Here is a 26,589-nt window from a genome sequence, read left to right as displayed (position 1 = left end):
AGACACCCCTCTTTCTATTTGATGTCTGTGTGATGTCACTTACTTGGATGTGGGCCAGTAATTATTCCGATTTGAAATGTCCTGGTCATGATTTTCTTCTACTGCAGGCCCTGATTAATGCATATATTTACCTTCACCTCATCTCTTAATAGAATGAATATACCTTCAGTATGTTTCTTAAAATCATTCAGGACGTTTTGAAAACCCCACTGAGGTGACACAGACTTTTTTTCTGTATCTTATTTGTCCTTGGAGTCTGTTGATTACCTTCTTGTGTTAAATTGTGATGTTCTGTGTTTATATGCACCCATGATTATCTATCCATCTATCTATCTATATCTATATATATATCTGTATTATCTATGATATATATATATATCTCCATGATGTATTTTCTAGACCTGCTGGTTTTTGTAGCAGAGATGATGTTAAAGTCACTATGGAAAGCAGAACGAAATAGTTTTTTAAAAACAAATTCTATAAAAAAAGTTAAAGGTGGAAAAGCAGACACTTGAGGGGGGAAAAATGCCATCTATTATTCAACTTGTATGTTTACCCAGACCCCAGCTTTTAGGTGATTAATGAGCTCTCTTAGCTATCAACATAACAGGCTCTGGGAATTCTGTTTAAAACGAATGATACAGACATGGCTGAAAGGTTTCCCCGGGCTCAGACCTAATGTGTTTGTGGAACAGGTTCCCTGCCTTTTAAAAACCTTGTCTCTGTGGCCTTGTGGAAAGTGCCCAGGGCTTCAAGTTGGGAGTCTTGGATCCTATTCTGGCTTTGCCAGCAGTTAGCTATGGGTCCTAAGATCTCTGAAGTACAGTCTTCCAAACCACTGGTTCCTAAATCTCATTGCACATCTAAAGGTAATGCTCCCCACCCTTCAAGTTGCTACTTTCACGGGTCTAGTGTAGGACGTGGGAGGCGTATACACATGAAGCCACCTAAGGAGCACTTTTTCCCTGCGGAGAGGTGGGCCGGCCGCTTCTCACTAATGGTTTCATTGCCTGAGTGTCAGCAGATACAGAGTGGAGAGCCTTCAGCGTATTTGAACGTCCACGTGGGGAATTAGTCTGGGAACAGAAGACCCAAAATGTGTTCTCAAGTGTGACAGGGTCCATCAAGAAGCGGAACTAGATACAAACTTATTCATTAAATTAGAAAATAATACCCATTTCTTTGGATTGTTATAAAGGTTAAATGAAATACTGAATATAAGATAAGAATAGTAAGCCAACACTTCTGGGGCTTCCCTGGTGGCACAGTGGTTAAGAATTCGCCTGCCAATGCAGGGGACACGGGTTCGAGCCCTGGTCCGGGAAGATCCCACATGCCGCAGAGCAACTAAGCCCGTGCGCCACAACTACTGAGCCTGCGCTCTAGAGCCCGTGAGCCACAACTACTGAGCCCGCATGCCGCAACTACTGAAGCCCACGCGCCTAGAGCCCGTGCTCTGCAACAAGAGAAGCCACCGCAATGAGAAGCCCACGCACCGCAACGAAGAGTAGCCCCCGCTCGCCGCAACTAGAGAAGCCCGCACGCGGCAACGAAGACCCAACACAGACAAAAACAAATTAAATAAATAAATTTTTAAAAAATTAAAAAAAAAATAGTAAGCCAGCACTTTCACCTCGCTTCCTGTTTTCATTTTTATAAACTCAGTTACCAATCCAGCAACTTGTTTTTCTGGTGAAGCAGATGAGATAGAAAGCAGGAGCTGACACACAAACCAGAAAATGAGTGGCCTGTGAGGGTGTCTGCCAAGCTAAGCTGAGCGCCGTGGACGGAGAGACTCGGTGTGTCTGCCTTGGAGCACATCCCGAGACCATTTTGGGAGCAGGAGGACTTTGGCAGGGTTCATGGGAAGAGCAGGAAACACTAGTTGGTCTAAGACTTATTCAAGATCTAAAATATTTTAGCCTTTTTTCTAATATCATGACCTACAGATGTACCTTGAGGAAAAAGTAAGCTAAGTTTCTTAATTTTTAGTCCAGTGTCTGTAAGATATGCTTCTCTTTTTGCCCAGCAGTGTAGAATATGAGCGTGTCGTTCACTTATCCGCAAGCTCAGAAGTGAACTGTTAGTTACAGAGCTCTTGTCAGGAGTAGATGAGCTGAGCATTGTTTGACAGATGTGGCCGGGAGGAGCGTTTTTGAGTCCATCCCATAACATATCGACCCCACAAGCGTTGAAGAAGGACCGTGTCATAAGTAAGTGTGAGAAGTATGGGTGTAAATAGTTACAAAGCAAACTGTACTTTAATTTTTAATGAAGAATGAATAGAAAAAGCAATAAGAATCTTCTGTATTCAGTAAAAATAATGTTGACAATAGTCTTCCTCTGAGATTTAGTGCCAGGAAAATGTTTCTGCCTGATGAAGAGCTGATTTACATCCTCTTAATCAAACAATGAGGAAGGATGATGTGGTTTCTATTTAGTTATTACCTTTTATTTCTAAAGCATTTTTAAATGTAAATAGGGTGTGAATTCCAAATGTTGGAGTTTGTATTTCAGAAGTAAATGGGGTAGAAATTATAATTTTTAAAATATTCTGAAATTAAACAAAATAATAAAATGAAGCCACAGTATACTTTCTTTATCAAATATGGTAAGAAGCATTTAAGTTTTGATATTTCATTTACAGATGAACCAGAAAAGATTTTTGTAACCAGGTACACAAGAAATGAGAATATACCCATTTGCACAGCTGAATTAACTGCTTTCCTGAGAATCCTACAGTTATTTGAACAATTTTTTCCTCTAAAATGTCATCAATTTAACTTTGAAGACCTAGAGGATGTTTTCAACAGTGCAGATGGCTTTAAACTTCAAACACCAAGAAATGAAAAGTTTAGGTCCTTTTATGAGAAAACCGAGTAAATTTGAGAACATAATGACTAAACAGAGTACTAAGCTATATAATCTCACATTCAAGAGAATGTGAATGAAAAGATGAGAAGTAGCAAGAGAACATTAATTAACCTAAAGGGTAAATTTCTCATAGAATTTTTCATTATAAATAACCAGGAAGATAATGTTCTCTGGAGGTGCATATGCTTAGAATTGTAAAAGAATATCATTTTTTTTTTTTAAATTAGGGGAAAGCTCATGGTGCATTATATAATGGTATCATTTGCTTTTGGTCCGGTGTTCCTTCAGTGAGCTGCATGCTTTTTATTTGCCACAAAAAATAAAAAGAAACCTTGAGGGTGTGGTTTCCTGGGATGAGTGCTCCGACGAGGGAATCGGAGACACCGAATTTCATACCTTGAAGCTGTCGAAGGATGAGGCTTTCACACAGTGATTCCACCCCATCAAAACTTGCTCACATCAGTCTAGGTGTTTTTAAAGTAATTCGTTATTTTCTATTATATTTTAAAGAGTACAAAGACTACTCTATATGAAACTCTCTTTCTGGTCACTTTGTATCTACCTCTAGGAAAAATTATAAGACAAGAAATTACATTACAGCAGATTGGTGTTCTCCTCTTACTTAGAGCTTACACTAAGTATATTACTCAAAACACTTCTACATTTGAGGGCAAAATATTTGCAATATGCCTTGGAAATTGCTCCCCTAACTGCTTTGAACACTGTGATTGAAAACTTTATGCACTTTGGATTCATGTAAATGAATTTAAAGGTCAAATTGATGTAAAGTAATTTTGTGATGATTGATTTATTTGGGGGGAAAGTTAAATACTTTGCTAGCTTTTTGGTTACAGAATGGAAAAGGTGGTGAAAAATTATTGGTGGGCAGACTTAGTAGAATGATGTTGAAAAGTGTGTTTTTAGTTAATATAGAGAATATACATAAGACAGAACAAAAACAATATGTAAAATATTCATTTTTAGGTTTACCTATTAATAAATAAAAACCTATTTTGAGGCAGTTGTTAAAAACGAACTGCTGTGAACAAAGATTCAGAACCCAGTTCTTCTCCTTCACCCCGAAACCAAAAGATTGGATGATTTCTGCATTTCTGCCGGTGCAACTGGGCGAGGGTGCTGGGGAGGGGGGGTGGTGTCCAGGCAAAGCTGTCCTAGCGGCAGCTGGACGTGCTTTTCTGGAGCTCAGAAGGTCGAGTTAGAGATGAGGATTTAGAGGTGATTAGTGTTTCGGTCTGATGGAGTGAGTTCTATGGGGATTAAAGCTGGTCTTTGGGAACGCTGAGAGTCAAGGGTGTCCTGGGTGACAAGGGCCTGGTGAAGAGTGATGAGAGAAGTAGAAGAATTAGGAGTTGATAGTGTTTGGAAACCAAGGAAAGGAGTGTATTTTAAGGCACACGGAACAGTGTCATTGAGGGATACGCATTCCAAAGGCTTGCTGAGTGGTAGGGATCCCGTGAGTTTGGAAGCCGTATGTGGGCCGATCGGTCTGTCTCTGTGATTTTTTCCGTGAGTTTGAACACTCTGGGTTTGGAATGGAGAAGACAGATGGTTGGGTTTTAAATGCATTAATGGAAGATCAAGAAGGTGAGGCGTTGGTCCTGATAGACTGAGTTGAGGAATGGGCTGTGGGATTGAGGCTTCCTCAGTCTCCCCGCATTTTCTGATGGGGAATAAGCTGACAGAAGTGAAAACTGTTACACTTGAGTTCACATGTTAAGATGCCAGCTGATTTAGGGTGTGAACCCCGTGTCTGTCCACTCCAAGCCACGTGATTCCTTTCCAGAGTTGAAATCATAGAGGGCAGTTGTTTTCTCTGGGGTAAATTATCCCTGGAGGACTGACAGTTTTCTTGCTCTGAAGGTGGACCATACGGTTGAACCTCCGGAACCCTGGTGATACTTAACATCTTGCACACGGCCTTGTGTTCTGAGGTAATTTAAAACCTTATTAATCCAGGCCCCATTGAGTTAGGATTTGAGCAATTCCAGACACAGCCTTATTAAAACGCACCGTAACAGTCTCTGAAAAAAGGTTCCACTAAGCAAACTAATAGTGCAAACAAGATTTTAGCAAGAATGTTCAAACTACTTAAAGCAGGACTTTGTTTATAAGTGCCCGTAAGTACTTCTTAAGTCCTTTAGAGGCTCTCACTTATAAACTATCTATACTCATTTCAAATCACCCTTATCTAGTGATTAAATCTATGGATTGATACTGGGTAAGATTTTATTAGTTTAATTCTAGTTGCTGTGTTTTATAGACAGTTTTCAGCAGCTAATGTCAAACATTAGCTCAAATAATTTTCTAAAGAGCAGTATTAAATCCAAACACCAGAAACCCATTTAAAACTTGCTGAAAATCAGGGTCTGTCTTTGTATTCCTTGGTATTTTATCCCACAGCCCTTATTTCCATTAGTCCTAACCTCTCCCCGTACAATTGTAAGAAATGTAAGTGGATGGAGTGTTCAGGAGTTCTTTTCCTGCATCCTGACTCACGGTACCAGAAGTCTAGAGCTTCAGTAGCAGCTGTGAGGCCCAGTGATAGTTCAGAAAGCCTCAGTCAATGACAATATCCGACCAACCCCAGAGGGTGGGGTCTTTGTATCAAGTCGTCTGTGTCTAGCAGCTCATAGGCTGTCAGAACTCCCCAGCATATCTTTTTCATTTGGAAGAACTTAAGATGAAAAAAAACTTTAATTTTTAAAATTAGTTAATATTATAGTAAGTTGCTAAATGACAAGTTTTGAGTTGTTCTGAAGTTGTAACCAAGGGAGAATGAAAAGTGGCTTCTCCATGACCTCCCTTGCTCCTGCTTCCTGCTGAGCCCTGTACCCAGAAAAAGTGCTTTGAGAATTTTGCTGCTTTACATGTACCTCTGCCCCTTTTGGCAGTAGGTGTGGTACGACTAATAAATCCTTTTTAAATTGTTGTTCTCTAAAGGTTGCCCTGTAGCCTTTTGGCATCGTTCTCTAAAAAGGGCTAATAAATAGTTTAAAATGTAGAGATATACACCCAGGTGAATGTTTATTTCAGTGACTTCTGAATGCTTTGCGCTCTTTAGAGAAGGGCCTTTTTGTCCCCAGCTGACTTGTAACCACAGGAGATTTAATTCCATGGTATATAGTACAGGGCATCCCGTGAATGTATCATCAGGTCTTAATTTCACATGTGCTATAGATGTCTCATTGTCAAAATGTAAATACCTACATTAGATCTTTACCAGAAATTTAGGGCAAAATAATCTTGGGCAAACGTAGCATTGGAAAGGGAGTCATAGTAAACAGGATTTGGGTGCAGTTGCAGCTTAAAATAATGGCTCTGGCCCTAATCCGGGGCTGTGTTTTCTCTTACCTTCGCAAGGCGTCAGTTTAGTCCTGAGATGATTTTATCCCTTCGTATTGCAAGGCAGGTTTCAAAATTCAAGAACGTGCTAAATGCTATTGTATTCCAATTTGACTGTACTATTATAATTGAGGAAAATGTTAGTTCCTGTTGTAGCTCCTCATTCCTGGCCGGTCTTACTCTAAGAAGTGCCCTTGGAATTTGCTGCTGTTGCCACTTGGAAATTTTTGTTTTGCTTTTTGTTGCAGATTCTTTGGAGAACAGGCGGGGTATAAGTGACAAGTGCATTCTAAATTTATGGCTTGGTGAGCAGAATCCTTGCTGGTCATTTAGCTTGACAGTGCTTGGGCTCCCTGGAATTTTAAGTAAAGTATTTTATTTATATTTTCCCAATTTGCAGAATTGAAATAATATGTGTTCTCTCCGTACCTCAAAGAGCTGTAAGGGATATTAATAAGATAACACCTAAAACCTCTGTGGGGTCCTGATGCAGCCACAGAAATAAATGGTATCATCATCACCATCTGAGAGCAACAACATTAGCATCGTGGCTTTCTCTTTGCAGAGATGAATTATGGCTAAGCGGTCAGTCATCCCATGGATGGGCTCTGATTTTCATTCTGATACTCCTTTACAAGTATGTTAGCTTAGGAAGCATGCACTTTATTATCAAACTATTGTAGAAGATGGTCTTACGTTGGCCAAGATTCTACATATTCCGACAGAGACCCTGCATGTTAGATGTATTCTTATTTTTTTCGTGACTTTTTTTAGTTAGAAAGCATGTTCCAAAAAAATTCCATCTTTTCAAAATAACCTGCACATCAAGAGCTTTTCCATAACCAGGCAAGATTAATAGATTTTTCTGGCATTATTTCAAAATATCATCTAATCTGTGAAGACAGGAATACTCCATTGAGTTTGGATTCCTTTTTAGGGACAGTGCTTTGAAGGTGCCAGGCACTCACCACGTAGCTGTTGAATCCAGGTGCGTTCTTTACGTGTCATACTTGGGATTTCTGCTAGAGCATTTAAAAATTTTCCTCGTGTAGACATTGGGGTCATAAGTCTCTTATGTCTGTTTCTGAGGTTCTTTGAACCTATTATGAAACAGAGCTGTATGGCTTCAAACTGTCTTCAACATTTAAGTCCCTCATCTTAGTTCTACTAAGGGTAGGATTTCATAACAAGATATTTTCAGTTTAAGGAATAAATAATAGTGACATTGAAAGAACTGTTAATCTTCAGACTAATGCTTTTTCATTTTATTCAGCATTAGCTCCAAAAGAACCCTCTGAGGTGAAAGAAAGAAAGATTATGAAAAACATTGAAGTGGGAACAACTTTTTGACAGTATGTTTCCATTTAAAATTCAATCTCTAAGTATATCCCTCATCCATCCTGCCTTATCTCCATGATGTTTGTCACCAACTGATACCTAACTTTTGTTTATAGTTTATAAATCCAGTTTTCCCTTTAAGATTATTTTTTAGACAGACTTTTAAAAACAAATTTTAAACAGAAGATGGGTTATATAGCACCTAGGCACTCCTTGGAAAACCATTTGAGAATACAGTTTGACCAAAAAATTGATGAATCAAAAAAGAATATTGGAATGGTGAAACCATAGTAAAATAAGTTGGTGGTAAAGAATGAATCAATTTAACTATAAAACTAAGGCTACTACATTTAGATCTTTGATCCATTTTGACTTGTTTTGTATGTGGTGTGAGATAAGAGTCCGATTTCATTCTTGTGCATGTGGTTATCTAGTTGTCTCAGCATCATTTGTTGAAAAGACTGTTCTTTCCCCTTTGAACGGTCTTGGCATCCCTGTTGAAAGTTAGTTGAACATAGACCCCTGCGTTTATTTCTGGACTCTAGATTTCATTCCATTTATTTATATGTCTATCCTTATGCCAATACAGCATTTTCTTGGTTACTGTTGCTTGTAAATTTAGAATTTGGGGAGTGTGAATGCTCCAACTTTGTTCTTTTTCAAGATTGTTTTAACTTTTCTCGATCCTTTGTAACTTCATATAAATTTTAGAATCAGCTTGTCAATGTCAAATACCTAAATGTAAAAGTGAAAACTATAAAACTCTTAGAAGAAAACATAGGAGTAAACCTTCATAACCTTGAATTTGTCAATGGATATTTAGGTCTGACACCAAAAGCACAAGTAGCGAAAGAAAAAATAGATAAATTGGACTTCATCAGAATTAAAAATTTTGTGCTTCAAAGGATGCCTTCAAGAAAGTGAACAGAAACTCACATAATTGGAGGAAATATTTGCAGATCATGTATCTGATATGGAATATATATCTAGAAAACATAAAAACTCTTAGAACTCAATAATAAAAACACAGATAACCCAATTAAAAAATGGGCAAAGGATCTGAATAGATATTTCTCCAAAAAAGATACACAAATGGCCAATAAGCACATGAGAAGACGCTCCGCATCATTAGTCATCAGGGAAATGAAAATCAAAACCACAGTGAGATAACACTGTATGCGCGTTAGGATGTCTGCAATCCAGGAGCCCGATAACGATGAGTGTTGGTGCAGAAGTTGGAAGCTGGAGCCCTCATACAGCACAGATGGGATGTAAAATGGTGTGGCCACGTTGGAAAGAGTCTGCAACTCCTCCAGTGGGTAAGCCTACTGTTACCATACCCTCCAGCAGTTCCACTCCTACGTGTCAACGCAAGAGAAATGAAAACATATGTCCACACAAAACCTTGTGCAAGAATGTTGATAGCAGCATCAGTTACAGTTGCCAAAAGGTGGAATCAATCCAAATATTTCCAGCTGGTGAATGGATAAACAAAATGTGATATACGCATACAGTGGAATATTATTTGGCCATAAGATGGGATGATGAAGTACTGACAGTTCTGTAACGTGGATGAACCTTGTAAACATTACGCTAAGTAAAGGAAGCAAATCACAAAAGACCACATTTACATGAAATATCCAAAATAGACAACAGTGAGGTAAAATGGATTAGTGGTTGTTTAAGGTGGGGAGAGTGGTTTTAGGGAGGGGACTGATAGTGGGTACGGTTTCTTTTGAGATCGCTAAAATGTTCTAAAATTGACGGTGGCAATAGTCGCCCATATCTGAGAATATACTAAAAGCCATGGAATCATACATTTAAAATGCAGAATTGTGAATTATATCTCAAATTATGAATGCGGATTTTATTTTAATAAAGCTGCTGGTTTAAAAAAAAGTAAGTCTGACCAGCTGTGTGAATTATGGCTACAGAACAGAATGTCAGTGTAAACTATGTCACGTGGTAGTGTTATCTAGCAAAATTGGGAGGGGCGACCTTCTTCTGTGACCGCGCTGGCCCCTGCCGCATGCACCTGGTTTCCATCAGGCCCCTCCGTGTTCACTCGTCTACGTTAACTTCTCCGCTGCGACCGCGACTCGCCAAAGCCTTGGTGCTTCTGTCCCCTCCAGGCGAAGCGTTCTTTCCCCAGATCTTCGTGTGGCCCGTTTTCTCATGGCTTTGAGGTCTCCGTTCCAGGGATGCCACCTTGCAGGCCTCCCTGGCCACTGTGTCCTCCTGGCCTTGCAGGGTCAGGGTTGTGCTGTGCAGGGCACAGTCTCGGAGCCACAGCGCCTGAGCTTGACCCCCGGCTCTGCTGTTCATCAGCGTGCTGGGACGTGGGGCAAATAGCTCAACCTCTCTGTGCCAGTTGCCTTGTATGTAACTTAGGGCTGTAACTGCCACCTTCATAGAGTCTTCACAGGGAGCAGCTGAGTTCACACAGCAAAGCTTCTAGAATGATGCCTGGCTGTGGTCAGCGTGCTGTTCTGTGAAGCATCGTCTGTTACTGTGACCACCGGACACACTGAATGTGCTCTGTCCACCCCCTCACCTGAATCTAAGCTCCACGAGGGCCAGGGCTTCATACGTTCCGTTCACGGCAGGGTCCCCACGCCTGGAGCAGTGACGGGAACGGAGGAGACTCAGGATAAAACCTGTTAAACACATGGATTTTGTTTCATCGCCTTATCGTTGAACTCTTACTTCATTGAATTCACGTTCTTAGTATGAAACATTGTTGATGAAAAAATGAATTCCAACCCTTGTTACAATGGTAGGGAACACTATTCAAGACCAGCAATGGGAAATTGCAATTGGAGAGAAGCTCCAAGTCCAAGAAGGACAGTGGGAAGTAGAGTCAAGGAGCAGAGGGGTCAGTGGATGGAAAATTACCCAGAGGAACCGTCAAGCGGAGGGGGGTTCTTACTGAAGGCAGGCCAGGTGATTCCTCCCTCCTTTTCTGTTTCTGGTACTTTCTGACCGAACGACTTTGTTGAACATCAGCTCTACCTCTCCTATGTGTAATTTCACTGTTGTGGATTTCTGGGTTCCACAAAAGCACGTGGTGGGGTGCGATTTAAGTTTGAATCCTGGCACACCAGCTTATTGATGCTGCGGTCTCGGGGTGAGTCCTTCAATTCTCTGACCCGCGGGAGCCTCCTGGATGAAAGGTGCTGTGGACTTGACTGTTGTGCTGGGTCAGCGAGAGGTGTGTGTGGTCCCAGCAGGTACCGGGCTCTCACCTGCTGCTCTGTGTTAGGAGCTGATGACTGCAGCCCCAGCTTTGAGCTGTAGCTCCTTATACAGCTGTTCCTGTGATGGGAGTTATGACTAATACAGACTGGAGAGGAGACGCTGCTTTAAGGGAGAAAAAGACTGACAGTCTTCTGGTGTGTGGGCCATAAAAGGGGTCTGTAGTGATGGTCATGGGCATACGCAGGCACGGTGGCAGGAAATAGGTGGAAAAGTCAAGTCGGAGACTGAGGACGGAAGGCTTTGAGAAGTTCCTTGAAGTGCATTCAGCAGCTCTGGGGAGCCTTTGAGGGATCTTGAGTGAGTGAGGCTGGGGGCAAGCAGAGATGAGGGGCAGGTGGACCTCAGAGAGAGACACACATTATAGGATTTAATAACAGGTTTAAACACTTACGAATACATTGTCCTGCTCATAAAATATCTATACCAAAATATTAAATTGTTAATGCCATCGGAAAGCATTTCATTTCCACGTGTATAGACAAAAAGCACCACTGGTTTTCCCTCCTAACCCTGTTGTGTCCTTTCACTAGAACCCTGTGCCTTCGCGGTGGCCTGGCGGGGCTTTAAGACGAGTGACACGCGTGCTCCTGGCGCTGCTGGCTCAGCAGCCGTCTCTGCTCCCGCCCCACGGCCGCGGTTCCTGGAGGCCTGGAGAGTCCTCTGTTGCTGTGCAAGCAGAGGCAGAGCCGGGCACTGCCCCTTCCGGGAGTCCCCTGGTCCCCTCCCTCTGCGCCCGCTCCCCGTGCACCTAGGGAGTCCCGTGCGCCCAGCACAGACCTCTGCGCCTCCCCTCTGCTAGGAGAGACCCGCCCCGCCGCTCCTGACCGCTCCTGACCGCTCCTGACCGCTCCTGACCGCCGGGCTGTTTCATCTGGTCCCTGCCAGCCTCCCAAGCCCCCCGCCTCTCATCCACCCCAGGGCGCTGCGCTCTCCATCTGCCCAGTGACACCCTGTGTCCTGTCCTGATCGCCTGCCTCTCCCACGTCTCCACTCCCTCCTCCCTCTCTCCCTCCCTCCCCAGCTCCCTTCATTTATTTATTTTTGACTACTTCATCTTTCAAATTCTCAGACATATAGAAATCCCCCAAATATGATTGTATTGTCTAATTCTGTTGCATTCCTAATTATTTTCACTTTATATATTTGGAAACTAGTATGTTGCTTTGTGTTGACGATGTTTTCTCTTTTTATAGCCTACTTTTAAAAACCGTATAAAATATCCTTCTCCTGATTCATGCTATTTTCTGGAATTACACTTTATTTGATGTTAGTATTACCACTTTTACTTTATTTTTGTTAGCATTTGTTTATCCCTAGTTTTCAGTCTTTCTGCTTCATGTTTTGAGTAGGTGTCTTGAAAATAGTATCTAATTTTTTTTAAATGCTCAAAGAACTTTTGAGTATCAATAGGAAGATTCAAGGCATTCATGTCTATTTTGATTATTGATTTATTTGTCGTAATTTGTCCCAATCCCTGCCATTGTATTGTATGTTTTCGGTTTTTTTTTTTTTTTTAAACTTGTTATGCTTTCTCTTTCTTTTCTTCTGTTTCTGATGTGTCTTATTTATTTAATTTTATTTCAGCCATAGTCCACCCCCAGCTGTTTTGGAGTTCTGCATTCCAACTATACTCGGCTGGTTGTTTCTCATAAGAATATTTGAAACTATGAATTCCAAGAATTTAATAGTATCTGCATCTGACTGCATCCTTGCCAAGGATAAAAGGAAATCTTGTGCATGCTTTTTGCTTATCTCCTCTTTCCTACTTGAATCCTAGGTTTTTAGAAGTAATCTATATTTTAAATACTAGGTCAGATTCTTTTACTATATCTTTTTTTAATTTTACTGTCTTTCTGAACAATTACAGTTAATCCCACAACTGCATTATTAAACAGGGTTTGGGCTAATTAAGATTTATTATCTTCATAGTTTGCTGCCCATTGCTTGAATTATTTACTATGATTATTTTTGAAGTACTTCCTCAAATAATATTTTACCCGAGAAGAATGCGTTGGGGTGCTTTCCAAGTCTTTTCATTAAAAAAAATGGTTTTCTTTTGTCTTCACATTTAATATTACATCTTGTTTCAGCTCTGGGGTCATAATCCTTTCCCTCGGGTTTGTACCCTTATTGCTCTACTGCTGTTAGCATTTAGAATTGTCTTTCCCTCCCTGCCCCCCTTGGATTTTCTCCTTCCCTTCCCTCCCTTACTCTTACTGGGGGGCTCGTGGCGACTTTCTCTTTGTTTTCACGTTTAGGAACCCCCCGGGGTCTGGGTGTCTGCGGTCGGCACTCAGGGCCTTGATCCTCAGGGACGTTTCCATGGACCTGATTCCTGCTCTTTCCTTCTCAGCCTCGTGACTGTAGGAGCCCTTGGCCGTCACGGTTATGCTTCTCCTGTGTTCTCATCATCTTTCCGTACATTCGGGAGGATTACTGAGTTGGTGTTCGAATCAGCAATTTGGTTTTCTCTCCACTGAGCATCTTAGCTGAGCAGCTGTGTTTTTAATTTCCTGTGCTCTTTCTTGGTCCTTAGTTGTTCTCTATTTTTTCATAGAGATCTTCTCCTGCTTCTGAGGTGGCGCATCTTCAGATCTCCCTGAACGTACCGATGAAGGGCCTTTCCCTGGCCTCGCCCAGCTTGCTCCCCTCCCTCCGGGTTTGGATTCTGACCCTCCTGCCGTGTCTGTGACGCTCCATCACCCGTTCTTTTTATGGAGGCAGGTGTGAACCAATCAGCGTTGGTGGCTGGAGAGCCCCCCTCAGCGGCTGTGGGCCTCTTTGCTCTCGCAGGGGGCCTCTGACCACCAAATGGTCAGTGGGGATAAACTCTGGGGGGTCTCAGGCCAAAAGGGGGCCTTCCCCTCCAGGTGTGCTGCCTGGGAACAGACCAGAAGGCCACAGCCCCTAATAGGAAGACCCCCCCCCCCCCCGCCCAGGAAGCTGAGGGGGTCATGTTCTCTTTCTGCACGACGGGTGGTTTGTGCCTGAAGCAGAGATCCTGGTGCGACACAGCCTCCCCTTCTTAGAGAGTCAACGGCTTCTCCCCGTTCCTTCCTCAGGGCTTAGGAAGCAGCCTCAGGACCAGCTTTGCTCTCTCCCAGCACTTCTTCCCTCCACCCCTTAACTGCCTCTCCCCAGCCTTCAACGCAGGCGGAGCAGGAAGAGGGGAGAGCATCGGGTGTGAGCGCCAGCTTCCTGGGGTCCGCGACTGTCTCTCCTCCTTCCTGGCTCGGGGGGAGGGGCGTCACGGGAGTTGCCGGGAAACTTGGTGGAGCTCCAAGGAAGCCTGGCACCTCGTTCCTTGGCCGGAAATCTGCCTGGGGGCTATGGCAGAGAAGCTTGGTTCTCATCCAGTTTCTGTTCTCTCCTTGGGGCTAGACTTCTGAATTTTTATCTGAGTACATGGCCTTCTATAATAATTACATTTCCAGCTCCCTCTGTAGCTAGGTGTGGGCACGTGACTGCATTCTGTGAAATTACTTTCAAGTAGAAATGATACGTACTACAGGCAGCTGAGCAGGCCCGGGAGGAGGTGGTCCTGCCCCAGGCCGGGCTCTGTTCTCCAGGCAGAGGAGCTGGGTTGGGGGAGGGTTAGAGCGGAGCGTGGCCTCCGCGCCCTGCGCCCTGTGCCATGGCCCGGCTGCTCGGAGCAGCAGTGAGGACATGGGAGTGGTGGTGTCACAAGTCGCCGGCGAGTCCCAGGACCCGCCCTGTGTGTCCGAGAGCTCTGCTGCGCAGGGAGCGGCGCCCGCCGTGGCACAGTCGGGGCAGTGGCGGGAGAACAGTGACGCGCCCCCGTTTGCGTCTCCCCAGGTGCACAGTCCTCCATAAAGCAGGTGTGGAGGTCCCTGTGGGGATGCTGGTGGGGGTGGGAGTTGCCTTTTTTCCCGTCCTCCCCCGGACGGGGCAGCGGTGAATGCTTTGGCCGCTCTGTGTTTGGGGGTCCTGCTGGAGTCCCTCGTCCCAGCTTCCCCCTCTGCTCACCCTGTCGGTGGGATCCGGGGCTGGGGTGGCCCGCCTTGTCCCTGAGCATCTCGGCGAGGCGGGGCTTCCGCGTCTCCCACTCTGAGCTGTCCGTGGCCCCCCCATTGCAGAGTGGGTTGTCCTCTCCAGGAGAAGCGTGGGGGCATCACCGTGGCAGCTTCTGTGGCCCGTTTCCCCCGGACCGTGTCTTACAGCCAGGTGGCTGCTCTTACGGGCTTACAGGTCCCTCGGGGCTGTGAGGGACTTCGTCTAAGGCTTTGGCTTCTGTCTGTGTCGTTACTAGTAACTCAGCGCTGATTATTTTTGCCTGATCAATCTGGTCATACGTGCTTCATGGCGCTCAAAAATTCTTGCGTTTTCTGTTGTCAGATTAACACTTCTCTGTGTTCTAGGACTGCAGTGAATATTTTTCTTAATTTTACGTTGCTTTGGTGATTTCTTCTTTCAGGGGAAGTCCTCCTGTGCCTTTGAGCCTTGGTCTCCCCTCTGTGCCCTCCCCATCTGTCCAGCGGGGACCGGCCCTCTGCCCTGGCTCATCCGGGCTCCTCGGGCCTGTTTATTCGCTCCCTCCCTCTTGCATGCTGGCACCGCCTGCCGAAGCTCTGACTGGCATTAAAGATGTCCTTGCGTGTATGTGTCCTGAGATACTGTGGGCTCCTTGATAACAGAGATTGTGCTTCATTCATCTTTCTGTTCCCAGACTCTGCACCGTGCCAGGGCCTGGTAATGTGCTCTCCATGCTTGTTGAAGAGTTATTTTTGGTTTGCCTTCTTGATGCTTTGTGAAAATTATAAGCTACAAGTTATGGAATATAGTGTATCATTTCCCTCATGGGAAGACCGAAACACTAAGTAAGAATTACTCCCTCCTTTTTAAAATTGAATTTGTGTATTATTTAGCTGCATTCTGAATCAGATAGGCTTGTGTGAAAACTAAGTCGCTGTTTACCATAGTGCATCTATGGGAAAATATATTCTGGATTATGGAAAACGACCTAAAAATATACTATCATAGGCAACCCGATTTAAATCACAGCCAGCCTGTATTTGGAAAAAATGAAGCATCATCCTGGTATTAAATTGCACAGAAAAATCAGGTCGCCGGCTCTGTGTCTAGCTTGTGGGTGTAGAGAATACTGATGTAAAGGAGCGCGTGGTGAGGTGTATTGGTGGTGGTTTGGTTGCTCCCCGTGTATTATTACTTTTTCCCTGGTGTTAAGCCCATCTCTACTACTTACCGACTGTGACCTAGGCAGGCTCCTTAACTGCGCTGAGCCTCATTTTTTCCAGATGTAAAAAAGATATAATAGTAGTTCCTGACTCATAGACTTGTCATGGTGCTTAAATGACCGAGTACTGGAACGGCACTGGGCGGGTGCCCGGCCCACGGCTGGTCCCGGACGCTTGCTATTCCTGAGAGTCTCGCGCAGCTGAGCTTCTGTGGCTGCTCTCTTTCTGTTCCTGTGTTTACTCCTTTGCTCAGGGAAGCCTCGCCGACGTTCCCCATCTCCACTCCCTGCTCTTTTTCCCTCCATACCGCTCATCTCATTGGACTTACCCTAGATTTTCCTTCTTTACATTGTCCTCTTCTCCCATCGCTAGAAGGTAAGCCCCACGAGGGCAGGGATCTTTGCTTGGTGCCTAGAACATGCCAGGGTCTTGAAGTTGCTCTGTAAATGTTTATTGAATAAAAAACTAAGAGTACTTAAGGTCGATCAAATGCCAGTTTTGCAAATATTACGACTCAGTGTATCTGAAGCAAAAAGTGAAAGTAAAATAAAATGAGAGACACTTGCGTGTCAAAGAGACACTACAAGTTTCGGTGGGTTTTAAACTTTGAGTGTATTTTACATGGATGTATATAAATAGAAAAGAACAGAAAACAGTTGAAAAAGGTTTGAACACTTCCCTTCCCACATTCAGTCTCAGCCTTCTTTCCCCTTGACACGAATGAGGGAGTTGGATGGGCTGTCTTCTCATGCCTTCCCACGCGGGCTCCCTGGCCATTTCCCAAGCCCCTTTCCTGCCTCTCGAGTAGCATGAGGCTTCTGGCGCAGCCGGGTCTGGGCGGTGTAGGCAGCCGCCCAGGGCCCTGCGTGTCTCTCACCGCGGAGGGCGGGCGTTGTTTCCCACGGCAGGACTGTTTCGGGCTCCGCTGTTGGCTTGCGGTGTTTCTACCACGTGAAGCAGAGAGAGTGGTGCTTTCAACGTGGCCACTGAAAAAGCGTGGCCTGTTGCTTCTTTGCTTATTCTCACCTTCCATCACCACCCAGGCCCTCACTCTCAAATTCCATGTCGTTTAAAGCTGAACATTTTCGGAGAGTGGTTTGGAGATTATCCTGAAAGATAAATTGCTTTTACCGAATATCCCTGACAGCTCCCCAGATCACTAAATTAATAGCAGTGAACGGAGAGATAAGTAAAACTAATGCTAGATTCAAGTTTCGTGCCGGGGGTTAGAATCGTTGTGCTTCTCAGGGTCTCAGGAGACCACTCCTTCACCCCTCGTGTCGTTTTCATTTTGCAGTTTTCCTTTATGTAAATTCTACCTTCGTGTAGAAGAAGTCTGCAGATAAGCTGTTAATAAACCTTTGTGATCGTGCGGCACCTCATCCTTATGAACTTGATGCAACTTTCTCTGTTATTTAAGTCTTAATATGTTTTCTGCTCTCTTTAAGGTGGTGAAAGACTAGGTTTCGTGGGGGAGACTGTTGGAGCTTTTCACAGATGGACGCTCGGGACAGCTGAGGGTGGGCAGCGTAGAAGCGTCCCGCACCTCTGCTCACGTTAGACCTGCCCAGACGGCACCTGCGCTTCTCGGGTAGTTAATCTCCAGAGCAGCCATAATAATTTCAGGGAGGTCGAGCAGGTACCAACATCTCATTTCACTTTAGAGAACTCCCAGGGAAGGTTACTTTCTCAGACGTTTTTTTTTTTTTTTAACAATCAGGACAGTGGTGATGCAATAGAAAGAGGAGAGGAAGGGAAGGCTGTTTTTTTTTTTTTTTTTTTAATTTATTGATTTATTTATTTATTTTTGGCCGTGTTCGTTTCCGTGCGAGGGCTTTCTCCAGTTGCGGCGAGCGGGGGCCACTCTTCATCGCGGTGCGCGGGCCTCTCACTGTCGCGGCCTCTCCTGTTGCGGAGCACAGGCTCCAGACGCGCAGGCTCAGTAATTGTGGCTCACAGGCTTAGTCGCTCCGCGGCATGTGGGATCCTCCCAGACCAGGGCTCGAACCCGTGTCCCCTGCATTGGCAGGCAAACTCTCAACCACTGCGCCACCAGGGAAGCCCTCTCAGACGTTTTTAAGAACACAAAGAACATCATTTACAGATTACCTCTGATTTAAGACCTTGTCTTACTGTAATAAATCTTAAAGGAAAGTGATGTTCTTTTGAATAACAGAAATGCTGAAACTTGAAATTATTGGCACTCACTAGTTTTCTAGGTCGTCCACTTTGCCAACCATCGTAAATATGCCTAAGCTTTGTGCATCCAGAAACAAAGTGGTCCTGCTCAGAATAAAGACCCGCACCCGCAACACCAGGCAGCCCCGAGCCGCGTGCACACGCTGACCCGCCCTGCTTCCTCCAAGGCAGGTTCAAGACTGGCAAACTTGTGCCACCTTTCGGCTCTTGAAGACCCTGGTTTTGTAGTCCAGCTCTTCCTTGTTTCCTTGCCCATCACCCTTCCCTGCCTCTCTCCTTCTTTTCACTGAATCTGTGTGTTTTCCGGCTCCATTCCTGACACTGTGCTAGATGCTGAGGATTGAAGAAAGACCCAAGTCTGCACAAAATGTACCCATTCTTTTGGCATCTACTCTGGCTGTGATGTTTCTAGGTGTATTTTCTAAAGACTTGGGCCTGTCTTCAATCTTCATAGTTTGGATTTCACTGACTGTTTTATTTGCAGAATTTTGAGTTTTTTCCAACTCTGTTCTTGTTTCATTTTGCCTTTTTGCAAAAATTATTTCTTGTTTTTAGCTGATGTTATTTTTTTCTTGGTCTCTTTGAGATATATTTTAAAGTCAACTTTAAAGAGATATTAAAGGGGGAAGTATTTTAAGGTCATTTTCAGAATGTGGTATTATTTTCATTTCCTCTGGAGTAAATTCTTTCCTGAATTGTAGATCTCATTGGTTCTCTCTTTAACATTAATGTTCTTTTTCAAAAATTTGATTTGCAGGCTCCTATTAAATAGGAACCTCCCCTCCCCTTCTGTCTTACCCCTTGCTAATGACTTTGTGGTTGCCACCACCCAGCCTCTAAAATATTCTAGTCCAGAACCATATTGTGGCTCAGAGTTTCCATCTAGCTCTGATGCCGGAAATCAAATTGGTCCAGTCAGTGGCAAACCTATCTGGCAGATCCTCCTATGAAGATGTGTCTGCTGCTGTGTGCCTCTCATTTTAGACAACTTAGCCTTCTATTAAAACAAACAAAAATTCATAGTTTCAGGCTGGCAGAAGCAGCTTTTTTCATCTTCCTTTCATGGGCTGCATAATTATGCCGCAGTCCTTGGTCTTAAACAGCAACTATGGCTCCGTCGGTGCTGTTAGCCCTGTTGCTCACGAGAGCTGAAATCCACCCCTGCCTGGTTCCAGCCTTGATCTCCAGCAGGTCCTCAGCTGAGCCTCACCTACGGCTTTGTGTTTCAGTAGCTTCCGCGTTGAGTTAGGACTACGCAGCTATGTATTTGAAATTTTCTTCCTTTAAATTTCCTCGTTGCTCTGCTTAGAGTGGCATGGATGGGGGTTGTGGCCTTAAAACATGGTCACGCATTTTACTGTGTTGAAGGCACATGACAGGTATTCAGTGGTGTTTCTTGAAGGAATGAGTAAATAATTGTTTTTGTATTATTTAAGCTAAGATGTTTGAACTTCATCTGAAAGCTGTGGGGAGCCATTATACTTTTAGAAGAATGTGACCTGATTAGATATTAAGTTTTGGGAAGATAGTTCTGGTAGGATGGAGGGTGGAGTTTAGAAAGGCCAGATAGGAGGCTAGGAGACCTGTTTGGAGAATATTGCCTCTGTGTAAAGGTCATGAGAGACCCAGTGTTGAGGGGGGTAGATTCACAGAGGACCCCGGGGTCACCAGGAGCAGTTTCAGTGTACTGGGCAGGGTGGCCAGCGATGCCTGGATGTCCTTCACCTTCAAGGCCAGCCCTCTTTCCTGACTGCACCTCTGGTTACGTTACTCACTGGCTCTTTGGAATAGAAGATTGAGCCTTTGTTTCGCTTGTTTCCACTGATCCTCAAATCAGTCATATGGATGTTTGTTAGATACATGTGTGGTACCCTCAAACGCACAGAAGAGTAAGGGCTGGAAGGGACTTTATTTAGGAGAAGGAAACTGAGGCTTAGAGAGACACATTTGTTGGTTACTGACAAAATAAGGAGTAGAGCCCTAGCATTTTAATTATTATCAGTAACTTCCTGTGTCACTTTCTTCTTGTTTCTCATTTATCTATCACACATCCATAAGCATCTTTTCCTTACCCAAGGGAATTTCTGTCATAGCAAGTTAGTATTTTTCTACTTCTGAGGACTCACAAGTTCTAGTTCTTTTTTTTCCCCACTAAACTCTGACTTGGATTCTGATTATTTTCCCCTTTTACTCTGAAATCAGTTTCCTCTTGGTTTCATGTGTCTGTTTCCCTGACATGCAGTACGCAGGTGCAGCCATTGTCCCCCCCTCTCCTCCCATCCTCGTGTACCTACTTGCTCACATCAGCTCCCAGACCTCAGGGGAACAGATGTTGACCTGCAGTACAGCAGGTATCAAATTGGACAATATTCAAAAGAAAATAAGACATATATCCTGTCCAACGTGACCTTTGTTTTCCTGTAAAATCTAAAATTTGTACGACACAGCAGTTTCAATGTGGAAAAAAACCATGAAAACACAGCATTTTCTTCACATTTTGAAACTATGTGGCTAATATCTTCTTATACACTTTTTTATTATAGAAGAATACTACTTTAAAAATAATATTTAATACCACTAAACACATACTAAAAACACTAATAACAGTAATGCTATTGTTAATGATGTTTTCCTGTTAGAGACTACTTTAGTACATCTTGCTGAATTGCCTTAATCTTACATCAGGTTTTTACATCATTTTGTTGTTATGGGAATGGTTCCTGTGTAGGACTAACACATGGGATTTAGGAAAAAGCACCTGGAGGGGAAGGAGCGGTTTCGAAGTCACCATCCTTTCTGAGGAGATGTGCTATGTTTGGTGATACTGAAATACTTTGCTCTTTTTTATTTGTTCCCTCAAGAAATAGCACCGTGTGCCAGGCACCGGGCCAGGCACACGGTGGAGAACAGGATGGGGGTTAGTCCCTGCCTCTAAAATTCATGGTTTCTTTTATGCATAATCTGCTTCTCAAGAGCATGAAATGCTCCAGAGGGAGCATATTAAGCAAATTGCTTTTCAGACACCACTCAGTTGAAGACAGACTTCTGTTTTGTTAATTTAGTGCTTAATCAGACTTCAGCGAAGGGTGTGCCTCATTCAGGTCTTCTGGACTCCTAATGATCTGGTTTATGATCTTTCTTTTCATATCCTTTATTATTTCACAAAGCCTGAGTCACTGTACCCATTTCCTGGCTTAGAGTTCACAACCGAAGAAATCTCACTCTTTTTAACCCTCTCTGCATGCGATAGCTGCTCTGTTTCCTTGAGCACCTTCCTTGTGCTCTAGGCTCTCTTTAGGTGCTCTAGGCTCTCTTTAGATTCTCTAGAACTCTCTGCATTCCAGAGGACGTTCTTAAAGCATGATGACCAGGACTTCACGGGCCCCCCCCATGCATGGGCGGTGGGACACTGCTTTCTGTTCTGTTTCTCTGCTCTTTTGGGGGAGACTCCACGTTTTCTTGGTTTCTCAGCATCAAACCAACGCCCGAGATCTTCGGAAAATACTTGGAACTCTGAGGATGTGGCTACTGCCACTCTATGTCTTTTTCTCTCCTGTCTTAAATGCACCATCTCCCTGATCCACCTTGAAGGGTCTTGCCACTTTTCCAGCCTTTTCGGCAGCTCCGTGAGATCTTACAATTAACTATTTCTAATGTGACTTTCACTTTTTGGAAAAACAATGAAAGTTGGGAGATTTTCGTAGTCTACCTCCTCTCCCAGATTGTTTTCAAAACATTAAATAAAGACAGCCCCTAAACCAGCCACGGACAGCATCTGCTTTTTGTGTTTGCTCTCTCAGCTTATATGTTTTGTTCCTGCTTTGGTTTTCCGTCTGTAAGTCCTCAATCTGCTGGGGTGGGGCTGAGGGGAAGGGACGGGGCGCCCCTGTCGGCAGATGAGATGGAATTTTTCTACCACCGGCGGAGTTATTGTAATTACTTTGTTAAAGGCATGTGTCAAGGCCTTTGACAATCTCGGTGAATCATATCCACGATTTGATTTCCTCCTTACTCTTCCTTGCCCGTGTGCTTACTTAGCTCTTAAAGAACTCTGCAAAAGGAACGAGGCAATATCAACTCTCGCAAGGCCAGCTTTATTTTCTGCTCTGACCCATCTTCAACCGCTCGTTGGTTCTGCTCATTACTGCACACTTTGCTAGATTTTTCACCGTGAAAGTGACAACCCCCGTTTGAGTTCCCCTCCAGCGGGACTGTCAGTTACCTTTTTATGAATCTGCTGGCATTTCCATCAGAGTGAGTAGACTTTTACAGTATCGTGCATGCCCGTCAGTCTCCGTGACTTGTCTGCAGTTTAGTTTTTCTCTGAGACAGAGGGCAGCTTGGTATTTACCGCTGTTCCACCCACCTGCTTCCAACAGCAGTTTGGGAATGGAATGTCCTTGTCCTCCCCAGCAAGCAGAGGGCAGACTCCCACTGCCTCCTTCCCAGGCCCCTGCCCCCTGCCCATTGGTTCCCCAGCAGCCTTGTCTAAACCCCGCTGCACTTCTCATTGACTTTAGATCCTTGTCCTTGGACCCCACTTTATTCTTTCTTGGACATGATTTCAAATTATTCTAGTTTAATGAATGCACCTTTCCCCCTGTTTTCCCTATTTTGGTTGCCAGTTTGCTACACAGTTCTTGTTTGTCTTGAGCTTCTGGGTCTTCTTTCCAGGGCTTTCAACAAAATATTTTCAACAGAACATCTAGGTCTCTTGTCAGATGTTTCTGTTACCGAACTCAGGTTCGGCTGCTCGCTGCTCAAAAGCCAATAATTCCAGAGGCAAGTGTCAGTAGAAAGGAAAGGTGCTTTCATCAGGAAAACCGGCCGAGAAGGAGAAGAGAGGTGGACTCAGGTCCCAAGACCAACTCTGAAGATTCTTCTCAGCCTTGGCAGTTTTTAAAGGGAAGAATCTCAGTGAATCGTCGAGGCAGGAGGTTGGGTTCTGCATCCTTCTCCATGGTGTGCAGACCCTGACTCTCTTCAGATGTTATCTTGCCGGAGTGATCTGCCTGCAGAGTTGCTAAGGGGACTTCTGGGGTAGAGAGCTCGTCATTCTTCAACTGCTTAATTCTTTGTTCTTCTTTTAATCTAGAAAAAGAATCAACAGGCCACTTAGGTTCTTTCAGGGTTAGAGGGAAACAGAAATGGGCAAACAGGAAAGGGACAAAAGAGCTGCTTTCATTTCCCCACTGTCAGACATCATTCCATTTCTACATGATTAGGGGCGAAGTGCGTCTTCTGTACCTTCTTCCTGCTGATATAGGCGCCGTGTTCTCAGAGGGGAAGATGACGACATGGGTCTGTAGCATCTCTTTGCTGACAATTTTAGTTGCCCGCTTACATATACGGGCAGAGCAAGCTACAATTATTTTGATGCCCACAAAGATATAGACTATTATGAGCAAGAGTATTAATCCCATTCTCTCGAGGCCAGTTCTTGGAATTGTGCCGGCCATGGACTCAGTTCTGCTCAAGACAGAGCAGTTATGTCATGACTACAGTCCGGTCATCATGCACTTAGCTTTTCCCTCTGGTGGCAGTTACAGTATCTGTCAAACAGCTCAGGACTGTGCATCAGAGTGAGTCTGTCGTCCTCATCATTAACAGCTTGGTTTCATAGCTGGGGGCCCTGCAGGGTTCTGCTTGGTTCCATTACTTAGTGAAACAAACAAGCCTTTTGTACATTTCGCCCCCCCCCCCCCTTAGATAGTTTTTCTGTATTATTCCTTCTAAAATTGATACACTATATGCTATTTTGGGAAGAAAAAGGTCAAGAGAAATGGAGGCAAAAAGGACAGAAAACAGTTTGTCCCACGTGACAGGCTGTTGTTGTGGCCACTCTTAAGCTGTGATGACTGACAGACACTTGGACACGACTGTCGCCGTGGGGCTCCAGCTCCCTGAGCTGCTTCCCTGCCAGAAATTCTCTCTCTGCTTCTTCTTAACGAGATTCTCTTCCCGTGGAAAACGGCGACCTGCATTACTGCACCTGCGCACGTTGTAGCTTCCCAGACCCTCTGAACCATTTCAGGGCGTTCTCATTGTTTTGTTGTGATTGCTGTTCTGATGGTCTGTGGACTAAAGAATGATTAGCTATTTAGAGGCAAAGGTTAAGTGCTGAATTCCTACTTCAGTGTTATAGTAGTGGCCGCTCCAACTGTAGTGACAGTAGTCGGAAGACAGCAGTGATGCTTTGTAATAATAGTGGACACGGTTTCGGTCCTCCTGTGCGCAACCTGAATAACTGCTCAGGTTTTGTCTGTGCTCAGGGCTCCCCAGATCCCCATCACCTGAGTGGTAGTGTGCAACGAAAATTAAATCCTGTAGTCATCTCTGGATTATCCTTAACAAATAGTTTTAATCCCTTAGTTAAATGTTTTAAGGCTGTTGGCTAAGTCCCCCTGATTTAGATAATCCCTCTATCCACTCCTGTGCCCTTGCCAGCGTGGGCTTCAGGGCAGTTAGATCATTTCCTGTATGTGTGATCAAAATAATTCGGAAGATTAAAGTTGTAAACGTTATAAACTAGGGCTCAAAGCTAGTTTGATTATTCACTTTTTGATTATGTGTCCAACTCCGGTGTCATATGAATGCTTTAGTGTACTTATGTGGTTTTGGTACTTAGTCTTGGAGGTCAGGAATCTATCGATGACTCAGACCATAGAATAATCGAAGCTGTAACTGTGTGCCTTGAGGATATGTGCATCAGACCCCAACATGGCGAAGGGAGCTTGTTAATGGGGGAGGTGGGTTCTGAGCGAGACTGGGGGCTTTTCTTCTCGAAGCACATTCTAAAATACTGGACTCTGTCACCGCCACCAATAGAGACACCCTTGCCCTTTCTTAGGCTGTCGACTTCCGCAATCTGACGAAGCCTGTGGATATTCTCAGGATAAGTGCGTTACAAGTATTGTAACACAAAGCATAACACTGAGGATTACAGAAGAAACTGACTCGATTCATATGTTAACATCACAGTATTTAAAAGCCAGGCTTGTGATCCAGCGATGTGACAACGTAGCACAGTGTACAGCAGAGCCTGAGGTGGGTCCGATAACCCCTGAGCCTCCAAAGCAGCGGCGGGCAGAGTGACACTGCGCGGCCCCCACCAACCCTGCCCCCATGGCAGACAGCGGGCGTGCCACCTGGTGCTGTTACTGTGGGGTCGTTGCCTGCACTCAAACCTGAAGGAAGTTCTCAACCTCGGGTAGACTTTAGTGAAAATGAAGATGTCTGGTTTCTCACCCCAACCCCCTTGCCCCCTTCAATTCTATCCGGGGACCCTGTGGACCCTTGGCCAACTGTCCCAGTGTGATTAATTTCACAGGTAGGCTTGCTTCTTACTTCTGCTTGCCTATAAGGAATCTCTAGAAAAACTAGATCGTTACTCTCAGTGCCCTTGTCCCATGTGAAAATCATGGCAGGTTTTTGTTTTTCACCAGCTGATAAGCCTCTATAAAGTGGGCAGGAAAAGATGTCTGACGTGGCTCATTTGTGATAGGTGGAGTCACAGTATTTGTAAGTTACGATTTTCTGTGAAACCAGGAGTTTAATTGTTATCTTTGTTCTTGAGTTATAGCCTGTCTTCACTGAGAAAGCAAGAATGGGATCAGAGGTTCTTGGAGGTTACAGCAAATGGCGAGGAACTGGATCACTGAAGTGGGGGGAGAACCCAACATTGGCAGCAGTGAAGATTCTCAAACTGAAGGACTGTCCTTGAGACCGTCCTTTCCCTGTCAGTGGACGGAGGAGCTGGCAGGTTTGGGAAGCAATACAGCGTGGGCCTCAGGGCAGAATCCTGCTCTTAAAGAAAGCTGCGCTTTAGGCAACCCTGAGACTAGGGAGGTGGATTATCCAACGTTTCAGTTTGTCTTAATGGATAAGCAGTAAACTTGTGAAGAAACGTGCCCTTCGTCTGTTCCACAAAAGTCTCACGTCCTGCCGTGTGCTGAGCAGTCGGGTGAGAGTGGAAGCCCTGGCCCCGCGTGGGCCGTGGACGGATGGCTCTCGCCAGGTCAGAGTCCTCAGGAGCCTGGGGTGGTGTCTTGTCCAGACATGGTGAACGTTCTGATTCCCCGTGGGAGTTGTTAGTCACCTTGAAGTATTTCAAAAACTTACGAAACTACGTATGAATTTACGTTGGGCATAGGAAGGCTCACACAGATGTCTCCTTTGTTTAGTCTGGCTAGAATTCACCACTCCGGTGGACTAATAACCTTACGATTATTAGATGTTTCAAATTATCATTATAAATGTTTTTGAACAAAAAATACAATTGCGGTAAAATAAGGAAGAATCATATAAAGTTGGGCTTACGAATGTCGGGAGTGAAAGGTTC

General features: G+C 44.4%; 1 protein-coding gene and 1 long non-coding RNA gene across 4 annotated transcripts in view; one reads left to right on the top strand and one right to left on the bottom strand.

Annotated features, from left to right (window-relative positions):
- LOC132375371 (uncharacterized) overlaps window positions 1-6,398 on the bottom strand; it is a 37,428-nt gene extending 31,030 nt beyond the window's left edge. For both annotated transcript variants that reach the window (XR_009505986.1, XR_009505985.1), the window contains exon 1: window positions 6,247-6,398. This is a non-coding gene — a long non-coding RNA (uncharacterized LOC132375371). The remainder of the gene's footprint in view (window positions 1-6,246) is intronic.
- The window catches only part of GMDS (GDP-mannose 4,6-dehydratase), a 490,833-nt gene that overhangs the window by 181,588 nt on the left and 282,656 nt on the right, over window positions 1-26,589 (top strand). The gene's annotated exons all lie outside the window — the stretch shown is intronic.

The sequence above is a fragment of the Balaenoptera ricei genome, chromosome 11 (assembly GCF_028023285.1).
Source record: "Balaenoptera ricei isolate mBalRic1 chromosome 11, mBalRic1.hap2, whole genome shotgun sequence".
Lineage (NCBI taxonomy): Eukaryota > Metazoa > Chordata > Mammalia > Artiodactyla > Balaenopteridae > Balaenoptera > Balaenoptera ricei.
The sequence above is the reverse complement of the archived record's forward strand: the minus strand, read 5'-3'. Positions and strand labels throughout refer to the sequence as shown.